The sequence below is a fragment of the Schistocerca americana genome, chromosome 6 (assembly GCF_021461395.2).
Source record: "Schistocerca americana isolate TAMUIC-IGC-003095 chromosome 6, iqSchAmer2.1, whole genome shotgun sequence".
Taxonomy (NCBI): domain Eukaryota; kingdom Metazoa; phylum Arthropoda; class Insecta; order Orthoptera; family Acrididae; genus Schistocerca; species Schistocerca americana.
Genome location: NC_060124.1, coordinates 622888759 through 622911824, shown reverse-complemented (window position 1 = coordinate 622911824; position 23066 = coordinate 622888759).

Here is a 23066-nt window from a genome sequence, read left to right as displayed (position 1 = left end):
GCATCGGAATCCATAACTAGTGTCACATGAATGGTTCAAATCATAGACAGTGAGAAGAGTCAGTTTTCTTGTACTTAAGTCGGCATTGTGCCTTTTGTATTTATTTCCGATGCAATTTCTGTGTTTCATCGACAATAAGAAGGTCAGAGGGACACAGTAAACCTGAAGTGAAGCATCGGAATCTATAACTAGTGTCACAGGAATGGTTCAAGACATAGAAAGTAAGAAGAGTCAGTTTTCTTGTACTTAAGTCTGCATTGTGCTTCTTGTATTTAATTCCGATGCAATTTCTGTGTTTCATCGTCAATAAGAAGGTCAGAGGGATACAGTAAATCTGAAATGAAACATAGGAATCTATATCAAGTGTCACAGGAATGGTTCAAAACATAGACAGTAAGAAGAGTCAGTTTTCTTGTACTTAAGTCGGCATTGTGCCTTTTGTATTTAATTCCGATGCAATTTCTGTGTTTCATCGTCAATAAGAAGGTCAGAGGGATACAGTAAACCTTAAGTGAAGCTTCGGAATCTATAACTAGTGTCACAGGAATGGTTCAAAACATAGACAGTAAGAAGAGTCAGTTTTCTTGTACTTAAGTCGGCATTGTGCTTTTAGTATTTAATTCCGATGCAATATCTGTGTTTCATCTTCAATAAGAAGGTCAGAGGGATACAGTAAACCTGATGTGAAGCATCGGAATCTATAACTAGTGTCACAATAATGGTTCAAAACATAGACAGTAAGAAGAGTCAGTTTTCTTGTACTTAAGTCGGCAATTTTCCTTTTCTATTTAATTGCGATGCAATTTCTATGTTTCATCGTTAATAAGAAAGTCAGAGGGATACAGTAAACCTGAAGTGATGAATCGGAATCTATAACTAGTGTCACAGGAATGGATCAAAACATAGACCGTAAGAAGAGTCAGTTTTCTTCTACTTAAGTCGGCATCGTGCCTTTTGTATTTAATTCCGATGCAATTTCTGTGTTTCATCGTCAATAAGAAGGTCAGAGGGATACAGTAAACCTGAAGTGAAGCATCGGAATGTATAACTAGTGTCACATGAATGGTTCAAATCATAGACATTAAGAAGAGTCAGTATTCTTGTACTTAAGTCGGCATTGTCCCTTTTGTATATAATTCCGATGCAATTTCTGAGTTTCATCGTCAATAAGAAGGTCAGAGGTATACAGTAAACCTGAAGTGAAGCATCGGCATCTATAACTATTGTCACAGGTATGGTTCAAAACATAGACAGTAAGTAGAGTCAATTATCTTGCATTTTAGTTGGCATTGTGCCTTTTGTATTTAATTCCGATGCAATTTCTGTATTTCGTCGTCAATACGAAGGTTAGATCGATACAGTAAACCTGAAGTGAAGCATCGGAATCTATAACTAGTGTCACAGGAATGGTTCAAAACATAGACAGTAAGAAGAGTCATTTTTCTTTTACTTAAGTCGGCATTGTGCCTTTCGTATTTAATTCCGATGCAAAGTCTGTGTTTCATCGTCAATAAGAAGGTCAGAGGTATACAGTAAACCTGAAGTGAAGCATCGGAATCTATAACTATTGTCACAGGTATGGTTCAAATCATAGACAGTAAGAAGAGTCAATTTTCTTGTATTTAAGTCGGCATTGTGCCTTTTGTATTTAATTCCGATGCAATTTCTGTATTTCGTTGTCAATAAGAAGGTCAGATCGATACAGTAAACCTGAAGTGAAGCATCAGAATCTATAACTAGTGTCACAGGAATGGTTCAAAACATAGACTGTAAGAAGAGTCAGTTTTCTTGTACTTAAGTCGGCATTGTGCGTTATGTATTTAATTCCGATGCAATTTCTGTGTTTCATCGTCAACAAGACGGTCAGAGGGATACAGTAAACCTGAAGTGAAGCATCGGAATCTATAACTAGTGTCACAAGAATGGTTCAAAACATAGACAGTAAGAAGAGTCAGTTTTCTTGTACTTAAGTCGGCATTGTAACTTTTGTATTTAATTCCGATGCAATTTCTGTGCATTATCGTCAATAAGAAGATCAGAGGGATACAGTAAACCTGCAGTGAAGCATCGGAATCTATAACTAGTGTCACATGAATGGTTCAAAACATAGACAGTAAGAAGAGTCAGTTTTCTTTTACTTAAGTCAGCATTGTGCCTTTTGTATTTAATGCCGATGCAATTTCTGTGTTTCATCGTCAATAAGAAGCTCAGAGGGATACAGTAAACCTGAAGTGAAGCATCGGAATCTATAACTAGTGTCACAGGAATGGTTCAAAACATAGGCAGTATGAAGAGTCAGTTTTCTTCTACTTAAGTCGGCATTGGGCCTTTTGTATATCATTCCCATGCAATTTCTGTGTTTCATCGTCAATAAGATGGTCAGAGCGATACAGTGAACCTGAAGTGAAGCATCGGAATCTACAACTAGTGTCACAGGAGTGGTTCAAAGCATAGAAAGTAAGAAGAGTCAGTCTTCTTGTACTTAAGTCGGCATTGTGCCTCTTGTATTTAATTCCGATGCAAATTCTGCTTTTCATCGTCAATAAGAAGGTCAGAGGGATACAGTAAACCTGAAGTGAAGCATCGGAATCTATAACTAGTGTCACACGAATGGTTCAAATCATAGACAGTGAGAAGAGTCAGTTTTCTTGTACTTAAGTCGGCATTGTGCCTTTTGTATTTAATTCCGATGCAATTTCTGTGTTTCATCCACAATAAGAAGGTCAAAGGGACAAACCTGAAGTGGAGCATCGCAATCTATAACTAGTGTCACAGGAATAGTTCAAAACATAGACAGTAAGAAGAGTCAGTTTTCTTGTACTTAATTCGGCATTGTGCCTTTTGTATTTAATTCCGATGCAATTTATGTGTTTCATCATCAATAAGAAGGTCAGAGGGATACAGTAAACCGGAAGTGAAGCATCGGAATCTATATCTAGTGTCACAGGAATGGTTCAAATCATAGACTGTAAGAACAGTCAGTTTTCTTGTACTTAAGTCGGCACTGTGCCTTTTGTATTTAATTCCGATGCAATTTCTGTGTTTCATCGTCAATAAGAAGGTCAGAGGGAAACAGTAAACCTGAAGTGAAGCATCGGAATCTATATCTAGTGTCACAGGAATAGTTCAAAACAGAGACAGCAAGAAGAGTCAGTTTTCTTGTACATATGTCGCCATTGTGCCTTTGTATTTAATTCCGATGCAATTTCTGTGTTTCATCGTCAAGAAGAAGGTCAGAGGGATACAGTAAACCTGAAGTGAAGCATCGGAATCTATAACTAGTGTCACACGAATGGTTCAAATCATAGACAGTGAGAAGAGTCAGTTTTCTTGTACTTAAGTCGGCATTGTGCCTTTTGTATTTAATTCCGATGCAATTTCTGTGTTTCATCGTCAATAAGAAGGTCAGAGGGATACAGTAAACCTGAAGTGAAGCATCGGAATCTATAACTAGTGTCACAGGAATGGTTCAAAACATAGACAGTAAGAAGAGTCATTTTTCTTTTACTTAAGTCGGCATTGTGCCTTTTGTATTTAATTCCGATGCAAATTCTGTGTTTCATCGTCAATAAGAAGGTCAGAGGCATACAGTAAACCTGAAGTGAAGCATCGGAATCTATAACTAGTGTCACATGAATGGTTAAAATCATAGACAGTGAGAAGAGTCAGTTTTATTGTACTTAAGTGGGCATTGTGCCTTTTGTATTTATTTCCGATGCAATTTCTGTGTTTTATCGACAATAAGACGCTCAGAGGGACACAGTAAACCTGAAGTGAAGCATCGGAATTTATAACAGGTGTCACAGGAATATTTCAAAACATAGACAGTAAGAAGAGTCAGTTTTCTTGTACTTAAGTCGGCATTGTGCCTTTTGTATTTAATTCCGATGCAATTTCTGTGTTTCATTGTCAATAAGAAGGTCAGAGGGATACAGTAAACCGGAAGTGAAGCATCGGAATCTATATCTAGTGTCACAGGAATGGTTCAAAACATAGACTGTAAGAAGAGTCAGTTTTCTTGTACTTAAGTCGGCACTGTGCCTTTTGTATTTAATTCCGATGCAATTTCTGTGTTTCATCGTCAATAAGAAGGTCAGAGGGAAACAGTAAACCTGAAGTGAAGCATCGGAATCTATATCTAGTGTCACAGGAATGGTTAAAAACAGAGACAGCAAGAAGAGTCAGTTTTCTTGTACATATGTCGCCATTGTGCCTTTGTATTTAATTCCGATGCAATTTCTGTGTTTCATCGTCAATAAGAAGGTCAGAGGGATACAGTAAAGCTGAAGTGAAGCATCGGAATCTATAACTAGTGTCACATGAATGGTTCAAGACATAGACAGTAAGAGGAGTCAGTTTTCTTGTACTTAAGTCGGCATTGTGCGTTTTGTATTTAATTCCGATGCAATTTCTGTGTTTCATCGTCAATAAGAAGGTCAGAGGGATACAGTAAACCTGATGTGAAGCATCGGATTCTATAACTAGTGTCACAGGAATGGTTCAAGACATAGAAAGTAAGAAGAGTCAGTTTTCTTGTACTTAAGTCTGCATTGTGCTTTTTGTATTTAATTCCGATGCAATTTCTGTGTTTCATCGTCAATAAGAAGGTCAGAGGGATACAGTAAACCTGAAGTGAAGCATCGGAATCTATAACTAGTGTCACAGGAATGGTTCAAAACATAGACAGTAAGAAGAGTCAGTTTTCTTGTACTTAAGTCGGCATTGTGCCTTTAGTATTTAATTCCGATGCAATATCTGTGTTTCATCTTCAATAAGAAGGTCAGGGGGATACAGTAAACCTGATGTGAAGCATCGGAATCTATAACTAGTGTCACAGTAGTGGTTCAAATCATAGACAGTAAGAAGAGTCAGTTTTCTTGTACTTAAGCCGGCATTGTTCCTTTTTTATTTGATTGCGATGCAATTTCTATGTTTCATCGTCAATAAGAAGGTCAGAGGGATACAGTTAACCTGAAGTGATGGATCGGAATCTATAACTAGTGTCACAGGAATGGATCAAAACATAGACAGTAGGAGGAGTCAGTTTTCTTGTACTTAAGTCGGCATTGTGCCTTTTGTATTTTATTCCGATGCAATTTCACTGTTTCATCGTCAATAAGAAGGTCAGAGGGATACAGTAAACCTGCAGTGAAGCATCGGAATCTATAACTAGTGTCACATGAACGGTTCAAATCATAGACATTAAGAAGAGTCAGTATTCTTGTACTTAAGTCGGCATTGTGCCTTTTGTACCCAATTGTGATGCAATTTCTGAGTTTCATCGTCAATAAGAAAGTCAGAGGTATACAGTAAACCTGAACTGCAGCATCCGAATCTATAACTATTGTCACAGGTATGGTTCAAAACATAGACAGTAAGAAGAGTCAATTTTCTTGTATTTAAGTCGGCATTGTGCCTTTTGTATTTAATTCCGATGCAATTACTGTATTTCGTCGTCAATAAGAAGGTCCGATCGATACAGTAATCCTGAAGTGAAGCATCGGAATCTATAATTAGTGTCACAGGAATGGTTCAAAACATAGACAGTAGGAAGAGTCAGTTTTCTTGTACTTAAGTCGGCATTGTGCCTTTTGTATTTAATTCCGATGCAATTTCTGTGTTTCATCGTCAATAAGAAGGTCAGAGGGATACAGTAAACCTGAAGTGAAGCATCGGAATCTATAACTAGTGTCACAGGAATGGTTCAAAGCATAGACAGTAAGAAGAGTCAGTTTTCTTGTACTTAAGTCGGCATTGTGACTTTTGTATTTAATTCCGATGCAATTTCTGTGTTTCATCGTCAATAAGAAGGACAGAGGGATAAAGTAAACCTGCAGTGAAGCATCGGAATCTATAACTAGTGTCACATGAATGGTTCAAAATATAGACAGTAAGAAGAGTCAGTTTTCTTGTACTTAAGTCTGCATTGTGCCTTTTGTATTTAATGCCGATGCAATTTCTGTGTTTCGTCGTCAATAAGAAGGTCAGAGGGATACAGTAAACCTGAAGTGAAGCATCGGAATCTATAAGTAGTGTCACAGGAATGGTTCAAAACATAGACAGTAAGAAGAGTCATTTTTCTTTTACTTAAGTCGGCATTTTGCCTTTTGTATTTAATTCCGATGCAATTTCTGTGTTTCATCGTCAATAAGAAGGTCAGAGGGATACAGTAAACCTGAAGTGAGGCATCGGAATCTATAACTAGTGTCACAGGAATGGTTCAAAACATAGACAGTAAGAAGAGTCAGTTTTCTTGTACTTAAGTAGGCATTGTGACTTTTGTATTTAATTCCGATGCAATTTCTGTGTTTCATCGTCAATAAGAAGGTCAGAGGGATACAGTAAACCTGCAGTGAAGCATCGGAATCTATAACTAGTGTCACATGAATGGTTCAAATCATAGACAGTAAGAAGAGTCAGTTTTCTTGTACTTAAGTCAGCATTGTGCCTTTTGTATTTAATGCCGATATAATTTCTGTGTTTCATCGTCAATACGAAGGTCAGAGGGATACAGTAAACCAGAAGTGAAGCATCGGAATCTATAACTAGTGTCACAGGAATGGTTCAAAACATAGACAGTCAGAAGGGTCATTTTTCTTTTACTTAAGTCGGCATTGTGCCTTTTGTACTTATTTCCGATGCAAATTCTGTGTTTCATCGTCAATAAGAAGGTCAGAGGCATACAGTAAACCAGAAGTGAAGCATCGGAATCTATAACTAGTGTCACAGGACTGGTTCAAAACATAGAAAGTAAGAAGAGTCAGTTTTCTTGTACTCGTATTTAATTCCGATGCAAATTATGTTTTTCATCGTCAATAAGAAGGTCAGAGGGATACAGTAAACCTGAAGTAAAGCATCGGAATCTATAACTAGTGTCACATGAATGGTTCAAATCATAGGCAGTGAGGAGAGTCAGTTTTCTTGTACTTAAGACGGCATTGTGCCTTTTGTATTTATTTCCGATGCAATTTCTGTGTTTCATCGGCAATAAGAAGGTCAGAGGGACACAGTAAACATGAAGTGAAGCATCGGAATCTACAACTAGTGTCACAGGAATAGTTCAAAACATAGACAGTAAGAAGAGTCAGTTTTCTTGTACTTAAGTCGGCATTGTGCCTTTTGTATTTAATTCCGATGTAATTTCTGTGTTTCATTGTCAATAAGAAGGTCAGAGGGATACAGTAAACCGGAAGTAAAGCATCGGAATCCATATCTAGTGTCACAGGAATGGTTCAAAACATAGACTGTAAAAAGAGTCAGTTTTCTTGTACTTAAGTCGGCACTGTGCCCTTTGTATTTAATTCCGATGCAATTTCTGTGTTTCGTCGTCAATAAGAAGGTCAGAGGGATACAGTAAACCTGCAGTGAAGCATCGGAATCTATAACTAGTGTCACATGAACGGTTCAAATCATAGACATTAAGAAGAGTCAGTATTCTTGTACTTAAGTCGGCATTGTGCCTTTTGTACCCAATTGCGATGCAATTTCTGAGTTTCATCGTCAATAAGAAAGTCAGAGGTATACAGTAAACCTGAACTGCAGCATCCGAATCTATAACTATTGTCACAGGTATGGTTCAAAACATAGACAGTAAGACGAGTCAATTTTCTTGTATTTAAGTCGGCATTGTGCCTTTTGTATTTAATTCCGATGCAATTACTGTATTTCGTCGTCAATAAGAAGGTCCGATCGATACAGTAATCCTGAAGTGAAGCATCGGAATCTATAATTAGTGTCACAGGAATGGTTCAAAACATAGACAGTAGGAAGAGTCAGTTTTCTTGTACTTAAGTCGGCATTGTGCCTTTTGTATTTAATTCCGATGCAATTTCTGTGTTTCATCGTCAATAAGAAGGTCAGAGGGATACAGTAAACCTGAAGTGAAGCATCGGAATCTATAACTAGTGTCACAGGAATGGTTCAAAGCATAGACAGTAAGAAGAGTCAGTTTTCTTGTACTTAAGTCGGCATTGTGACTTTTGTATTTAATTCCGATGCAATTTCTGTGTTTCATCGTCAATAAGAAGGACAGAGGGATAAAGTAAACCTGCAGTGAAGCATCGGAATCTATAACTAGTGTCACATGAATGGTTCAAAACATAGACAGTAAGAAGAGTCAGTTTTCTTGTACTTAAGTCTGCATTGTGCCTTTTGTATTTAATGCCGATGCAATTTCTGTGTTTCGTCGTCAATAAGAAGGTCAGAGGGATACAGTAAACCTGAAGTGAAGCATCGGAATCTATAAGTAGTGTCACAGGAATGGTTCAAAACATAGACAGTAAGAAGAGTCATTTTTCTTTTACTTAAGTCGGCATTGTGCCTTTTGTATTTAATTCCGATGCAATTTCTGTGTTTCATCGTCAATAAGAAGGTCAGAGGGATACAGTAAACCTGAAGTGAGGCATCGGAATCTATAACTAGTGTCACAGGAATGGTTCAAAACATAGACAGTAAGAAGAGTCAGTTTTCTTGTACTTAAGTAGGCATTGTGACTTTTGTATTTAATTCCGATGCAATTTCTGTGTTTCATCGTCAATAAGAAGGTCAGAGGGATACAGTAAACCTGCAGTGAAGCATCGGAATCTATAACTAGTGTCACATGAATGGTTCAAAACATAGACAGTAAGAAGAGTCAGTTTTCTTGTACTTAAGTCAGCATTGTGCCTTTTGTATTTAATGCCGATGCAATTTCTGTGTTTCATCGTCAATACGAAGGTCAGAGGGATACAGTAAACCAGAAGTGAAGCATCGGAATCTATAACTAGTGTCACAGGAATGGTTCAAAACATAGACAGTCAGAAGGGTCATTTTTCTTTTACTTAAGTCGGCATTGTGCCTTTTGTACTTATTTCCGATGCAAATTCTGTGTTTCATCGTCAATAAGAAGGTCAGAGGCATACAGTAAACCAGAAGTGAAGCATCGGAATCTATAACTAGTGTCACAGGACTGGTTCAAAACATAGAAAGTAAGAAGAGTCAGTTTTCTTGTACTCGTATTTAATTCCGATGCAAATTATGTTTTTCATCGTCAATAAGAAGGTCAGAGGGATACAGTAAACCTGAAGTAAAGCATCGGAATCTATAACTAGTGTCACATGAATGGTTCAAATCATAGGCAGTGAGGAGAGTCAGTTTTCTTGTACTTAAGACGGCATTGTGCCTTTTGTATTTATTTCCGATGCAATTTCTGTGTTTCATCGGCAATAAGAAGGTCAGAGGGACACAGTAAACATGAAGTGAAGCATCGGAATCTACAACTAGTGTCACAGGAATAGTTCAAAACATAGACAGTAAGAAGAGTCAGTTTTCTTGTACTTAAGTCGGCATTGTGCCTTTTGTATTTAATTCCGATGTAATTTCTGTGTTTCATTGTCAATAAGAAGGTCAGAGGGATACAGTAAACCGGAAGTAAAGCATCGGAATCCATATCTAGTGTCACAGGAATGGTTCAAAACATAGACTGTAAAAAGAGTCAGTTTTCTTGTACTTAAGTCGGCACTGTGCCCTTTGTATTTAATTCCGATGCAATTTCTGTGGTTCGTCGTCAATAAGAAGGTCAGCGGGATACAGTAAACCTGAAGTGAAGCATCGGAATCTATATCTAGTGTCACAGGAATGGTTCAAAACAGAGACAGCAAGAAGAGTCAGTTTTCTTGTACATATGTCGCCATTGTGCCTTTTGTATTTAATTCCGATGCAATTTCTGTGTTTCATCGTCAATAAGAAGGTCAGAGGGATACAGTAAACCTTAAGTGAAGCATCGGAATCTATAACTAGTGTCACATGAATGGTTCAAGACATAGACAGTAAGAGGAGTCAGTTTTCTTGTACTTAAGTCGGCATTGTGCGTTTTGTATTTAATTCCGATGCAATTTCTGTGTTTCATCGTCAATAAGAAGGTCCGAGGGATACAGTAAACCTGAAATGAAGCATCGGAATCTATATCAAGTGTCACAGGAATGTTTCAAAACATAGACAGTAAGAAGAGTCAGTTTTCTTGTACTTAAGTCGGCACTGTGCCTTTTGTATTTAATTCCGATGCAATTTCTGTGTTTCATCGTCAATAAGATGGCCAGAGGGATACAGTAAACCTGAAGTGAAGCATCGGAATCTATACCAAATGTCACAGGAACGGTTCAAAACATAGACAGTAAGAAGAGTCAGTTTCCTTGTACTTAAGTCGGCATTGTGCCTTTAGTATTTAATTCCGTTGCAATATCTGTGTTTCATCGTCAATAAGAAGGTCAGAGGGATACAGTAAACCTGATGTGAAGCATCGGAATCTATAACTAGTCTCACAGTAATGGTTCAAAACATAGACAGTAAGAAGATTCAGTTTTCTTGTACTTAAGTCGGCATTGTGCCTTTTGTATATCTTTCCGATGCAATTTCTGTGTTTCATCGTCAATAAGAAGGTCAGAGGCATACAGTGAACCTGAAGTAAAGCATCGGAATCTATAACTAGTGTCACAGGACTGGTTCAAAACATAGAAAGTAAGAAGAGTCAGTTTTCTTGTACTCGTATTTAATTCCGATGCAAATTATGTTTTTCATCGTCAATAAGAAATTCAGAGGGATACAGTAAACCTGAAGTAAAGCATCGGAATCTATAACTGGTGTCACATGAATGGTTCAAATCATAGGCAGTGAGGAGAGTCAGTTTTCTTGTACTTAAGACGCCATTGTGCCTTTTGTATTTATTTCCGATGCAATTTCTGTGTTTCATTGTCAATAAGAAGGTCAGAGAGATACAGTAAACCGGAAGTGAAGCATCGGAATCTATATCTAGTGTCACAGAAATGGTTCAAAACATAGACTGTAAGAAGAGTCAGTTTTCTTGTACTTAAGTCGGCACTGTGCCTTTTGTATTTAATTCCGATGCAATTTCTGTGTTTCGTCGTCAATAAGAAGGTCAGCGGGAAACAGTAAACCTGAAGTGAAGCATCGGAATCTATATCTAGTGTCACAAGAATGGTTCAAAACAGGGACAGTAAGAAGAGTCAGTTTTCTTGTACATATGTCGCCATTGTGCCTTTTGTATGTAATTCCGATGCAATTTCTGTGTTTCATCGTCAATAAGAAGGTCAGAGGGATACAGTAAACCTTAAGTGAAGCATCGGAATCTATAACCAGTGTCACATGAATGGTTCAAGACATAGACAGTCAGAGGAGTCAGTTATCTTGTACTTCAGTCGGCATTGTGCGTTTTGTATTTAATTCCGATGCAATTTCTGTGTTTCATCGTCAAGAAGAAGGTCAGAGGGATACAGTAAACCTGAAATGAAGCATCGGAATCTATATCAAGTGTCACAGGAATGTTTCAAAACATAGACAGTAAGATGAGTCAGTTTTCTTGTACTTTAGTCAGCATTGTGCCTTTTGTATTTAATTCCGATGCAATTTCTGTGTTTCATCGTCAATAAGAAGGTCAGATCGATACAGTAAACCTGAAGTGAAGCATCGGAATCTATAACTAGGGTCACAGGAATGGTTCAAAACATAGACAGTAAGAAGAGTCAGTTTTCTTGTACTTAAGTCGGCATTGTGCCATTTGTATTTAATTCCGATGCAATATCTGTGTTTCATCGTCAATAAGAAGGTCAGTGGGATACAGTAAACCTGAAGTGAAGCATCGGAATCTATAACTAGTGTCACAGGAATGGTTCAAAGCATAGACAGTAAGAAGAGTCAGTTTTCTTATACTTAAGTCGGCATTGTGACTTTTGTATTTAATTTCGATGCAATTTCTGTGTTTCATCGTCAATAAGAAGGTCTGAGGTATACAGTAAACCTGCAGTGAAGCATCGGAATCTATAACTAGTGTCACATGAATGGTTCAAAACATAGACAGTAACAAGAGTCAGTTTTCTTGTACTTAAGTCAGCATTGTGCCTTTTGTATTTAATGCCGATGCAATTTCTGTGTTTCATCGTCAATAAGAAGGTCAGAGGGATACAGTAAACCTGAAGTGAAGCATCGGAATCCATAACTAGTGTCACAGGAATGGTTCAAAACATAGACAGTAAGAATAGTCATTTTTCTTTTACTTAAGTCGGCTTTGTGCCATTTGTATTTAATTCCGATGCAAATTCTGTGTTTCATCGTCAATAAGAAGGTCAGAGGCATACAGTAAACCTGAAGTGAAGCATCGGAATCTATAACTAGTGTCACATGAATGGTTCAAATCATAGACAGTGAGAAGAGTGAGTTTTCTTGTACTTAAGTCGGCATTGCGCCTTTTGTATTTACTTCCGATGCAATTTCTGTGTTTCATCGTCAATAAGAAGGTCAGAGGTATACAGTAAACATGAAGTGAAGCATCGGAATCTATAACTATTGTCACAGGTATGGTTCAAAACATAGACAGTAAGAAGAGTCAATTTTCTTGTATTTAAGTCGGCATTGTGCCTTTTGTATTTAATTCCGATGCAATTTCTGTATTTCGTCGTCAATAAGAAGGTCAGATCGATACAGTAAACCTGAAGTGAAGCATCGGAATCTATAACTAGTGTCACAGGAATGGTTCAAAACATAGACGGTAAGAAGAGTCAGTTTCCTTGTACTTAAGTCGGCATTGTGCCTTTTGTATTTAATTCCGATGCAATTTCTGTGTTTCATCGTCAATAAAAAGGTCAGAGGGATACAGTAAACCTGAAGTGAAGCATCGGAATCTATAACTAGTGTCACAGGAATGGTTCAAAACATAGACAGTATGAAGAGTCAAATTTCTTGTACTTAAGTCGGCATTGTGACTTTTGTATTTAATTCCGATGCAATTTCTGTGTTTCATCGTCAATAAGAAGGTCAGAGGGATACAGTAAACCTGCAGTGAAGCATCGGAATCTATAACTAGTGTCACATGAATGGTTCAAAACAGAGACAGTAAGAAGAGTCAGTTTTTTTGTACTTAGGTCAGCATTGTGAATTTTGTATTTTTTGCCGATGCAATTTCTGTGTTTCATCGTCAATACGAAGGTCAGAGGGATACAGTAAACCTGAAGTGAAGCATCGGAATCTATAACTAGTGTCACAGGAATGGTTCAAAACATAGACAGTAAGTAGAGTCAGTTTTCTTCTACTTCAGTCGGCATTGGGGCTTTTGTATATCATTCCGATGCAATTTCTGTGTTTCATCGTCAATAAGGAGGTCAGATTGATACAGTGAACCTGAAGTGAAGCATCGGATTCTACAACTAGTGTCACAAGAGTGGTTCAAAACATACAAAGTGAGATGAGTCAGTTTTCTTGTACTTAAGTCGGCATTGTGCCTTTTGTATTTAATTCCGATGCAATTTCTGTGTTTCATCGTCAATAAGAAGGTCAGAGGGATACAGTAAACCTGAAGTGATATATAGGAATCTATAACTAGTGTCACAGGAATGGATCAAAACATAGACAGTAAGAAGAGTGAGTTTTCTTGTACTGAAGTCGGCATTGTGCCTTTTGTATTTAATTCCGATGCAATTTCTGTGTTTCATCGTCAATAAGAAGGTCAGAGGGATACAGTAAACCGGAAGTGAAGCGTCGGAATCTATATCTAGTGTCACAGGAATGGTTCAAAACATAGACTGTAAGAAGAGTCAGCTTTCTTGTACTGAAGTCGGCACTGTGCCTTTTGTGTTTAATTCCGATGCAATTTCTGTGTTTCATCGTCAATAAGTAGGTCAGAGGGATACAGTAATCCTGATGTGACGCATCGGATTCTATAACTAGTGTCACAGGAATGGTTCAAAACATAGAAAGTAAGAAGAGTCAGTTTTCTTGTACTTAAGTCTGCATTGTGCTTTTTGTATTTAATTCCGATGCAATTTCTGTGTTTCATCGTCAATAAGAAGGTCAGAGGGATACAGTAAACCTGAAATGAAGCATCGGAATCTATGTCAAGTGTCACAGGAATGGTTCAAAACATAGACAGTAAGAAGAGTCAGTTTTCTTGTATTTAAGTCGGCATTGTGCCTTTTGTATTTAATTCCGATGCAATTTCTGTGTTTCATCGTCAATAAGAAGGTCAGAGGGATACAGTAAACCTGAAGTGAAGCATCGGAATCTATAACTAGTGTCACAGTAATGGTTCAAAACATAGACCGTAAGAAGAGTCAATTTTCTTGTACTTAAGTCGGCATTGTGCCTTTAGTATTTAATTCCGATGCAATATCTGTGTTTCACCTTCAATAAGAAGGTCAGAGGGATACAGTAAACCTGATGTGAAGCATCGGAAACTATAACTACTGTCACAGGAATGGTTCAAAACATAGACAGTAAGAAGAGTAAGTTTTCTTGTACTTAAGTCGGCATTGTTCCTTTTCTATTTAATAGCGATGCAATTTCTATGTATCATCGTCAATAAGAAGGTCAGAGGGATACAGTAAACCTGAAGTGATGAATCGGAATCTATAACTAGTGTCACAGGAATGGATCAAAACATAGACAGTAAGAACAGTCAGTTTTCTTGTACTTAAGTCGGCATTGTGCCTTTTGTATTTAATTCCGATGCAATTTCTGTGTTTCATCGTCAATAAGATGGTCAGAGGGATACAGTAAACCTGCAGTGAAGCATCGGAATCTATAACTAGTGTCACATGAATGGTTCAAATTATAGACATTAAGAAGAGTCAGTATTCTTGTACTTAAGTCGGCATTTTGCCTTTTGTATATAATTCCGATGCAATTTCTGAGTTTCATCGTCTATAAGAAGGTCAGAGGTATACAGTAAACCTGAAGTGAAGCATCGGAATCTATAACTATTGTCGCAGGTATGGTTCAAAACATAGACAGTAAGAAGAGTCAATTTTCTTGTATTTAAGTCGGCATTGTGCCTTTTGTATTTAATTCCGATGCAATTTCTGCATTTCGTCGTCAATACGAAGGTCAGATCGATACAGTAAATTTGAAGTGAAGCATCGGAACCTATAACTAGTGTCACAGGAATGGTTCAAAACATAGACAGTAAGAAGAGTCAGTTTTCTTGTACTTAAGTCTGCATTGTGCCTTTTGTATTTAATTCCGATGCAATTTCTGTGTTTCATCGTTAATAAGAAGGTCAGAGGGATACAGTAAACCTGCAGTGAAGCATCGGAATCTATAACTAGTGTCACATGAATGGTTCAAAACATAGACAGTAAGAAGAGTCATTTTTCTTTTACTTAAGTCAGCGTTGTGCCTTTTGTATATAATTCCGATGCAAATTCTGTGTTTCATCGTCAATAAGAAGGTCAGAGGCATACAGTAAACCTGAAGTGAAGCATCGTAATCTACAACTAGTGTCACAGGAATGGTTCAAAACATAGACAGTAAGTAGAGTCAGTTTTCTTCTACTTAAGTCGGCATTGGGCCTTTTGTATATCATTCCGATGCAATTTCTGTGTTTCATCGTCAATAAGAAGGTCAGATTCATACAGTGAACCTGAAGTGAAGCATCGGAATCTACAACTAGTGTCACAGGAGTGGTCCAAAACATACAAATTAAGAAGAGTCAGTTTTCTTGTACTGAAGTCGGCATTGTGCCTCTTGTATTTAATTCCGATGCAAATTCTGTTTTTCATCGTCAATAAGAAGGTCAGAGGGATACAGTAAACCTGAAGTGAAGCATCGGAATGTATAACTAGTGTCACATGAATGGTTCAAATCATAGACAGTGAGAAGAGTCAGTTTTCTTGTTCTTAAGTCGGCATTGTGCCTTTTGTATTTAATTCCGATGCAATTTCTGTGTTTCATCGACAATAAGAAGGTCAGAGGGACACAGTAAACCTGAAGTGAAGCATCGGAATCTATAACTAGTGTCACAGGAATAGTTCAAAACATAGGCAGTAAGAAGAGTAAGTTTTCTTGTACTTAAGTCGGCATTTTCCCTTTTGTACTTAATTCCGATGCAATTTCTGTGTTTCATCGTCAATAAGAAGGTCAGAGGGATACAGTAAACCGGAAGTGAAGCATCGGAATCTATATCTAGTGTCACAGGAATGGTTCAAAACATAGACTGTAAGAAGAGTTAGTTTTCTTGTACTTAAGTCGGCACTGTGCCTTTTGTATTTCATTCCGATGCATTTTCTGTGTTTCATCGTCAATAAGAAGGTCAGAGGGATACAGTAAACCTGAAGTGAAGCATCGGAATCTATATCAAATGTCACAGAAATGGTTCAAAACATAGACAGTAAGAAGAGTCAGTTTTCTTGTATTTAAGTCGGCATTGTTCCTTTTCTATTTAATTCCGACGCAATTTCAGCGTTTCATCGTCAATAAGAAGGTCAGTGGGATACAGTAAACCTGAAGTGATGGATCGGAATCTTTAACTAGTGTCACAGGAATGGATCAAAACATAGACAGTAAGAAGAGTCAGTTTTCTGGTACTTAAGTCGGCACTGTGCCTTTTGTATTTAATTCCGATGCAATTTCTGTGTTTCATCGTCAATAAGAAGGTCAGAGGGATACAGTAAACCGGCAGTAAAGCATCGGAAACTATAACTAGTGTCACATGAATGGTTCAAAACATAGACATTAAGAAGAGACAGTATTCTTGTACTTAAGTCCGTATTGTGCCCTTTGTATATCATTCCGATGCAATTTCTGTGTTTCATCGTCAATAAGAAGGTCAGAGGGATACAGTAAACCTGAAGTGAAGCATCGGAATCTATATCAAATGTCACAGGAATGGTTCAAAACATAGAAAGTAAGAAGAGTCAGTTTTCTTGTACTTCAGTCGGCATTGTGCCTCTTGTATTTAATTCCGATGCAAATTCTGTTTTTCATCGTCAATAAGAAGGTCAGAGGGATACAGTAAACCTGAAGTGAAGCATCGGAATCTACAACTAGTGTCACACGAATGGTTCAAATCATAGACAGTGAGAAGAGTCAGTTTTCTTGTACTTATGTCGGCATTGTGCCTTTTTTATTTAATTCCGATGCAATTTCTGTGTTTCATCGTCAATAAGAATGTCAGAGGAATACAGTAAACCTGAAGTGAAGCATCGGAATCTATAACTAGTGTCACATGAATGGTTCAAAACATAGACAGTAAGAAGAGTCAGTTTTCTTGTACTTAAGTCGGCATTGCTCGTTTTCTATTTAATTCCGATGCAATTTCTATCTTTCATCGTCAATAGGAAGGTCAGAGGGATACAGTAAACCTGAAGTGATGGATCGGAATCTATAACTAGTGTTACAGGAATGGTTCAAAGCATAGACAGTAAGAAGAGTCAGTTTTCTCGTACTTTAGTCGGCATTGTGCGATTTGTGTTTAATTCCGAAGCAATTTCTGTGTTTCTTCGTCAATAAGAAGGTCAGAGCGATACAGTAAACCCGGAGTAAAGCATCGGAATCTATAACTAGTGTCACATGAATGGTTCAAAGCATAGACAGTAAGAAGAGTCAGTTTTCTTGTACTTAAGTCAGCATTGTGCCTTTTGTATTTAATGCCGATGCAATTTCTGTGTTTCATCGTCAATAAGAAGGTCAGAGGGATACAGTAAACCTGAAGTGAAGCATCGGATTATATAACTAGTGTCACAGGAATACTTCAAAACATAGACAGTAAGAAGAGTCAGTACTCGTTTACTTAAGTCGGCATTGTGCCTTTTGTATTTAATTCCGATGCTAATTCTGTGTTTCATTGTCAATAAGAAGGTCAGAGGCAAACAGTAAACCTGAAGTGAAGCATCGGGACCTATAACTGGTGTCACAGGAATGGTTCAAAACATAGACAGTAAGAAGAGTCAGTTGTCTTGTACTTAAGTCGGCATTGTGCCTTTTGTATTTAATTCCGATGCAATTTCTGTGTTTCATCGTCAATAAGAGGGTCAGAGGGATGCAGTAAACCTGAAGTGAAGCATCGGAATCTATAACTAGTGTCACAGGAATAGGTAAAAGCATAGACAGTAAGAAGAGTCAGTTTTCTTGTACTTAAGTCGGCATTGTGCCTTTTGTATTTAATTCCGATGCAATTTCTATATTTCATCAACAACAAGAAGGTCAGAGGGATACAGTAAACCTGAAGTGAAGCATCGGAAACTATAACTAGTGTCACAGGAATGGTTCAAAACTTAGACAGTAAGAAGAGTCAGTTTTCTTGTGTTTAAGTCGGCATTGTGTCTTTGTTATTTAATTCCGATGGAATTTCTGTGTTTCATCGGCAATAACAATGTCAGAGGGATACAGTAAGCCTGAAGTGAAGCATCGAAATCCATAACTAGTGTCACCGGAATGGTTCAAATCATAGAAAGTAAGAAGAGTCAGTTTTCTTGTACTTAAGTCGGCATTGTGCCTTTTGTATTAAATTCCGATGCAATTTCTGTGTTTCGTCGTCAAAAAGAAGGAAAAAGGGATACAGTAAACCTGAAGTGAAGCATCGGAATCTATAACTAGTGTCACGTGAATGGTTCAAACATAGACAGTAAGAAGAGTCAGTTTTCTTGTACATAAGTCGCCATTGTGCCTTTTTTATTTAATTCCGATGCAATTTCTGTGTTTCATCGTCAATAAGAATGTCAGAGGGATACAGTAAACCTGAAGTGAAGCATCGGAATCTATAACTAGTGTCACATGAATGGTTCAAAACATAGACAGTAAGAAGAGTCAGTTGTCTTGTACTTAAGTCGGCATTGTGCCATTTGTATTTAATTCCGATGCAATTTCTGTGTTTCATCGTCAATAAGAGGGTCAGAGGGATGCAGTAAACCTGAAGTGAAGCATCGGAATCTATAACTAGTGTCACAGGAATAGGTCAAAGCATAGACAGTAAGAAGAGTCAGTTTTCTTGTACTTAAGTCGGCATTGTGCCTTTTGTATTTAATTCCGATGCAATTTCTATATTTCATCAACAACAAGAAGGTCAGAGGGATACAGTAAACCTGAAGTGAAGCATCGGAAACTATAACTAGTGTCACAGGAATGGTTCAAAACTTAGACAGTAAGAAGAGTCAGTTTTCTTGTGTTTAAGTCGGCATTGTGTCTTTGGTATTTAATTCCGATGCAATTTCTGTGTTTCATCGGCAATAAGAATGTCAGAGGGATACAGTAAGCCTGAAGTGAAGCATCGGAATCCATAACAAGTGTCACCGGAATGGTTCAAAACATAGAAAGTAAGAAGAGTCAGTTTTCTTGTACTTAAGTCTGCATTGTACTTTTTGTATTTAATTCCGATGCAGTTTCTGTGTTCCATTGTCAATAAGAAGGTCACAGTGATTCAGTAAACCTGAAGTGAAGAATCGGAATCTATATCTAGTGTCGCAGGAATGGTTCAAAACATAGACAGTAAGAAGAGTCAGTTTTCTTGTACTTAAGTCGGCATTATGCCTCTAGTATTAAATTCCGATGCAATATCTGTGTTTCATCTTCAATAAGAAGGTCAGAGGGATACAGTAAACCTGATGTGAAGCATAGGAATCTATAACTAGTGTCACAGTAATGGTTCAAAACATAAACAGTAAGAAGAGTCAGTTTTCTTGTACTTAAGTCGGCATTGCTCGTTTTCTATTTAATTCCGATGCAATTTCTATCTTTCATCGTCAATAGGAAGGTCAGAGGGATACAGTAAACCTGAAGTGATGGATCGGAATCTATAACTAGTGTTACAGGACTGGTTCAAAGCATAGACAGTAAGAAGAGTCAGTTTTCTTGTACTTTAGTCGGCATTGTGCGATTTGTGTTTAATTCCGAAGCAATTTCTGTGTTTCTTCGTCAATAAGAAGGTCAGAGGGATACAGTAAACCTGGAGAAAAGCATCGGAATCTATAACTAGTGTCACATGAATGGTTCAAAGCATAGACAGTAAGAAGAGTCAGTTTTCTTGTACTTAAGTCAGCATTGTGCCTTTTGTATTTAATGCCGATGCAATTTCTGTGTTTCATCGTCAATAAGAAGGTCAGAGGGATACAGTAAACCTGAAGTGAAGCATCGGAATATATAACTAGTGTCACAGGAATACGTCTAAACATAGACAGTAAGAAGAGTCAGTACTCGTTTACTTAAGTCGGCATTGTGCCTTTTGTATTTAATTCCGATGCTAATTCTGTGTTTCATTGTCAATAAGAAGGTCAGAGGCAAACAGTAAACCTGAAGTGAAGCATCGGGACCTATAACTGGTGTCACAGGAATGGTTCAAAACATAGACAGTAAGAAGAGTCAGTTTTCTTGTACTTAAGTCGGCATTGTGCCTTTTGTATTTAATTCCGATGCAATTTCTATATTTCATCAACAACAAGAAGGTCAGAGGGATACAGTAAACCTGAAGTGAAGCATCGGAAACTATAACTAGTGTCACAGGAATGGTTCAAAACTTAGACAGTAAGAAGAGTCAGTTTTCTTGTGTTTAAGTCGGCATTGTGTCTTTGGTATTTAATTCCGATGCAATTTCTGTGTTTCATCGGCAATAAGAATGTCAGAGGGATACAGTAAGCCTGAAGTGAAGCATCGGAATCCATAACTAGTGTCACCGGAATGGTTCAAAACATAGAAAGTAAGAAGAGTCAGTTTTCTTGTACTTAAGTCTGCATTATACTTTTTGTATTTAATTCCGATGCAGTTTCTGTGTTCCATCGTCAATAAGAAGGTCACAGGGATTCAGTAAACCTGAAGTGAAGAATCGGAATCTATATCTAGTGTCGCAGGAATGGTTCAAAACATAGACAGTAAGAAGAGTCAGTTTTCTTGTACTTAAGTCGGCATTGTACCTTTAGTATTTATTTCCGATGCAATTTCTGTATTTCATCGTCAATGAGAAGGTCAGAAGGATACAGTAAACCTGAAGTGATGGATCGGAATCTATAACTAGTGTCACAGGAATGGATCAAAACATAGACAGTAAGAAGAGTGAGTTTTCTTGTACTTAAGTCGGCATTGTGCCTTTTGTATTTAATTCCGATGCAATTTCTGTGTTTCATCGTCAATAAGAAGGTCAGAGGGATACAGTAAACCGGAAGTGAAGCGACGGAATCTATATCTAGTGTCACAGGAATGGTTCAAAACATAGACTGTAAGAAGAGTCAGCTTTCTTGTACTGAAGTCGGCACTGTGCCTTTTGTATTTAATTCCGATGCAATTTCTGTGTTTCATCGTCAATAAGAAGGCCAAAGGGATACAGTAAACCTGAAGTGAAGCATCGGAATCTATATCAAATGTCACAGGAATGGTTCAAAAGATAGACAGAAAGAAGAGTCAGTTTTCTTGTACTTAAGTCGGCATTGTGCCTTTAGTATTTAATTCCGATGCAATATCTGTGTTTCATCATCAATAAGAAGGTCAGAGGGATACAGTAAACCTGAAGTGAAGCATCGGAATCTATAACTAGTGTCACAGGAGTGGTTCAAAACATAGAAAGTAAGAAGAGTCAGTTTTCTTGTACTCGTATTTAATTCCGATGCAAATTCTGTTTTTCATCGTCAATACGAAGGTCAGAGGGATACAGTAAACCTGAAGTGAAGCATCGGAATCTATAACTAGTGTCACATGATTGGTTCAAATCATAGACAGTAAGAAGAGTCGGTTTTCTAGTACTTAAGTCGGCATTGTGCGTTTTGTATTTAATTCCGATGCAATTTCTGTGTTTCATCGTCAATAAGTAGGTCAGAGGGATACAGTAATCCTGATGTGACGCATCGGAATCTATAACTAGTGCCACAGGAATGGTTCAAAACATAGAAAGTAAGAAGAGCCAGTTTTCTTGTACTTAAGTCTGCATTGTGCTTTTTGTATTTAATTCCGATGCAATTTCTATATTTCATCAACAACAAGAAGGTCAGAGGGATACAGTAAACCTGAAGTGAAGCATCGGAAACTATAACTAGTGTCACAGGAATGGTTCAAAACTTAGACAGTAAGAAGAGTCAGTTTTCTTGTGTTTAAGTCGGCATTGTGTCTTTGGTATTTAATTCCGATGCAATTTCTGTGTTTCATCGGCAATAAGAATGTCAGAGGGATACAGTAAGCCTGAAGTGAAGCATCGGAATCCATAACTAGTGTCACCGGAATGGTTCAAAACATAGAAAGTAAGAAGAGTCAGTTTTCTTGTACTTAAGTCTGCATTGTACTTTTTGTATTTAATTCCGATGCAGTTTCTGTGTTCCATCGTCAATAAGAAGGTCACAGGGATTCAGTAAACCTGAAGTGAAGAATCGGAATCTATATCTAGTGTCGCAGGAATGGTTCAAAACATAGACAGTAAGAAGAGTCAGTTTTCTTGTACTTAAGTCGGCATTGTGCCTTTAGTATTTATTTCCGATGCAATTTCTGTATTTCATCGTCAATGAGAAGGTCAGAAGGATACAGTAAACCTGAAGTGATGGATCGGAATCTATAACTAGTGTCACAGGAATGGATCAAAACATAGACAGTAAGAAGAGTGAGTTTTCTTGTACTTAAGTCGGCATTGTGCCTTTTGTATTTAATTCCGATGCAATTTCTGTGTTTCATCGTCAATAAGAAGGTCAGAGGGATACAGTAAACCTGAAGTGAAGCATCGGAATATATAACTAGTGTCACAGGAATACTTCAAAACATAGACAGTAAGAAGAGTCAGTACTCGTTTACTTAAGTCGGCATTGTGCCTTTTGTATTTAATTCCGATGCTAATTCTGTGTTTCATTGTCAATAAGAGGGTCAGAGGCAAACAGTAAACCTGAAGTGAAGCATCGGGACCTATAACTGGTGTCACAGGAATGGTTCAAAACATAGACAGTAAGAAGAGTCAGTTTTCTTGTACTTAAGTCGGCATTGTGCCTTTTGTATTTAATTCCGATTCAATTTCTGTGTTTCATCGTCAATACGAAGGTCAGAGTAATACAGTAAACCGGAAGTGAAGCATCGGAATCTATATCTAGTGTCACAGGAAAGGTTCAAAACATAGACTGTAAGAAGAGTCTGTTTTCATGTACTTAACTCGGCATTGTGCCTTTTGTATTAAATTCCGATGCAATTTCTGTGTTTCGTCGTCAAAAAGAAGGAAAAGGGGATACAGTAAACCTGAAGTGAAACATCGGAATCTATAACTAGTGTCACATGAATGGTTCAAACATAGACAGTAAGAAGAGTCAGTTTTCTTGTACATAAGTCGCCATTGTGCCTTTTGTAATTAATTC